The following is a 3,172-nucleotide window of genomic DNA, read 5'->3' as shown; positions in this document are numbered from 1 at the left end:
AATCTCACCTGCGATTCTTAGTTCTTGTTACTCTGAGTAAAACACAATTTCCCTGAGCTTCGGTTTTCTTTAATGCCGTTATCTGGTCCCTTTCCATCTTTTCGATCTTCTTACACCTTACTACCCTCCGTGTACTCTGTAATACAATGACACTGGCCTCTTTGTTGTTGCCACTCACGCCGCACTTCATATCCACACTGAGCTTTTTCATCGGATTTTCATCTTCCATGCTTAGAACCCTCCTTCTCCCCATCACCACCACTTAGTTTTCCTGAAGTCTCAAATCCGGGCCTTTCTGCAAGAAGCATTCCCCACCTTAGTGCTTTCACTCTGAGAATGCCCCCAATTGATCTGATCTACACAGAGTTTTGTATTTGAATTTTTTATTTGCATTCTATAATAGTTTTCACATTGTCTCCCCCATCAGACTTAGGGCTGCTTGAGAGCAAGGTCTGTATTTTGCCTTTCTTTGTACCCCCAGCTTAGCACAGCACCTGGCACTTAATAAATACTAGCTGACTAGTCAACTGAGGTCCCCTCCAGCTCTCATCCTTCCTCAAAGGAATCTTACTTTTCCTGTTCTCTTAGGAAATCAGTGAGACACAAAAATAAGACAAGGCCCCGCTGGGATTCGAACCCAGGATCTCCTGTTTACTAGACAGGCGCTTTAACCAACTAAGCCACGGAGCCAAGACTTTACCTTTCCCTCCATTCAAGCAAGAAAGAAAAAAAGGGGGAAGAAAAACAGCCCAGATGCTTCCTGACATTTTCTCTTTCCTGACTCGCCAATCCCAGACACACAGCAAGGTTACCTGGCCTTTTCTAGTTCTCCTCTCCCCACCACGCCTCACCACAGCCTTCCCATTCCTTCGCCAATCCTCCCCAAGAATGCAGACTCTCGCCTAGAAACGCACCAACCTAACAGTCCTGCTCCGTCGTCCCTCCACCAACCTCCCCACCTCCACCCCTTTCCTCCGCTGCTCCTCTCCTCCACGACTCGCCATATAAAAGGACCCTCTGTTCGTTGGCTACAGCCCCTACCTCGCCACGAGCAGCCCCCACGATGGCATTCCGCGACAGCTAGCCTCGCCCGGAAACAAGCAAGAGCGCCGATTTCAATACACTTCAGTGCGCACCGAGCACTGATGCGGTGCCTACTACGCCCCACCCGACCCTCCCTACGCTGTGCTGTGCCAGGACGTAATGTGAGCTCGAAAGGCCAAAACAGAAACACTCCCGCTCCCTGCCTTTCCAGGGTCCTGCAGCCAAAGACCCTAGACGGAACGGAAACGCAGCCTTCCTACGTCCCATCAGCCAGCTCCATCCCGAACGCTGCTTCCAGTCATCGGCACCTTGCCCTTCCTTCTGTGCGCCTTTCCGCGATCGCTCTGCTTGCAAAGGATTTCAGACGGTGTGCACGACGGGAAAGATTTGGGATGGAGACCCCCGAAGAGCTCGCAAGTAGCCCGTGGCTATCCGCGGGGCTAGCTTTCTCTTGCCTACTGGGACACTTAGTTACTTTTGTCCCGTTCCAACTCCCCCGCCCCCCGCAGGATCTAACGTCAATTCCCTGCGGGAGCCCCGCCACGAAAAGTATTCCCCCCCACCCCGAATCTGAGTTCGGAGAGGGAGGGAGAGGAGATGCAGTGGACAGTTTCTCCATCTGCGCTGTCTTTGGTCCAGCCACCTGTCGTGTAACCTCCAGCCTTCGCCCTCACGACCATCAGGGCACCCTGAACAAACGCTCCCACAGCCAGCCGGCAGCCCCCTCCCGTTACCTGAACGACCAGCAGCTCGGGCTTCCGCAGCCTGAAGGCCACGGGTCTAAAAGGAAAAGACTCGCCTCTGAAAGGATCCCGCATCCCGTTTGGGTTAACTACTTTCAGGGCGAGACGTTGGCCAGCTGGATCCGAAGAAGGCGGCGGGAGGATTCGAACGCGAGAGCCCCGCCCCGCGTACACAGGCAGGAGCCTTTACCCGCTCAGCCACCGAACAGAAAGCAACTCCTCGCTGCTTTGTTTGACAGAAGTCGGAACAAACTCAGGCGGCAGCTGCCGCGGCAGCAGCTTCAGCGGCGGCGGCGGCGGCGCCGAGCACAGCTCCGCCGCCCGACTTCCATCTCCGTTGGGTCCCTTTCAGGACCACGCTGAGCCCTTCATTACCTGCGGCTGGGTCCCTGAACCCACCGAAATCGGGGGTGCGGGGAGTAGAGGTGGGACTGTTTGCTGTCCCTGCCCCTCTCCGTCCCCGCCACTTAGTCCCAGCTCCTTTGCCCGCCGCCCGCCTCCGCACGAGCGCTCCAGCTCGCTCTCCGGGCCGGGGACGTTTGCTCGGCGAAGACCTGCCCTAACGTGCTTCTTGCCTGTTTCGGGCTTTGGGAAACGGCCCGGCCCAGACCTGCAGAAAGAAGCCCCTGCCCGGTGTCAGAAGGAAGCGCCTGGGGACTCGAGTCCTCGCCAACCCAGCCCAGCTGGGGCCGCGTCCGTCCCCTCCGCCAAAGAGTCAGTCAGCCAGCCAGGCGGCCAGCCATCGCACACAGTCTCCTGGGAAGGAGCCCTAGGAAGCGCGGCCCCCGCCCTGGCTGTCCCGCCTCCATCTGCCCTCAGGTTCTTTTGGCCTTCCCTGCTCAAGCCTTCCTTCAAGCCGTCCGAGTCTGGCTCTGGCTCGGCCACGTGATCACCCCTGGGCTTGACTTGGACGCTGGTTGTGTGTGGCCATCTAGATGGCTGTTAGGATTACCCTGTGACAGTAGTGTCAGGGTCGGGGGATTAGCTCAGATGGTAGAGCGCTCGCTTAGCATGCGAGAGGTAGCGGGATCGATGCCCGCATCCTCCACTTTTGATTTCCCTCTCCCTCTGTCCTCCTCACCACCTCCCAGCGCGACCACCCACCTTCCCAGCTTCTCCCATTCCCCCACTTAGCAGGCTGCTCAGCTCTACACGCGGGCTCACCAAGGAGCTCCCTGAAACTCTCCCTGCCTCAGACCACGTTGCTCCTTGAAGCCACAGGGCATCCTTCTACTTCCCCAGGGGTGGCAGAGGCCCTTCCTTGAGATCGTTTTGAAGCAGCTTTCCGATCCACCACGTCAGGGAGACTTTCTCGGTGAGCTAAGAATTGGACACAGAAGACCTGCTGCAAAACACCAATGAGTACAGAAATGAATATTTCAGCC

The 3,172-nt window shown here is 56.8% G+C and overlaps 2 non-coding genes across 2 annotated transcripts; one reads left to right on the top strand and one right to left on the bottom strand.

Annotated features, from left to right (window-relative positions):
* Positions 1-616: 616 nt before the first annotated feature.
* On the bottom strand, positions 617-690 carry TRNAT-AGU. The gene has a single exon. It is a non-coding gene; the product is annotated as a tRNA-Thr (tRNA).
* A 2,072-nt stretch (positions 691-2,762) lies between these two features.
* Positions 2,763-2,835, top strand: TRNAA-AGC. The gene has a single exon. It is a non-coding gene; the product is annotated as a tRNA-Ala (tRNA).
* Positions 2,836-3,172: the final 337 nt, after the last annotated feature.

This window comes from Vombatus ursinus, unplaced genomic scaffold (genome assembly GCF_900497805.2).
Source record: "Vombatus ursinus unplaced genomic scaffold, bare-nosed wombat genome assembly UNPS02014818.1, whole genome shotgun sequence".
In the NCBI taxonomy this organism is placed as follows: Eukaryota; Metazoa; Chordata; class Mammalia; order Diprotodontia; family Vombatidae; genus Vombatus; species Vombatus ursinus.
The sequence above is the reverse complement of the archived record's forward strand: the minus strand, read 5'-3'. Positions and strand labels throughout refer to the sequence as shown.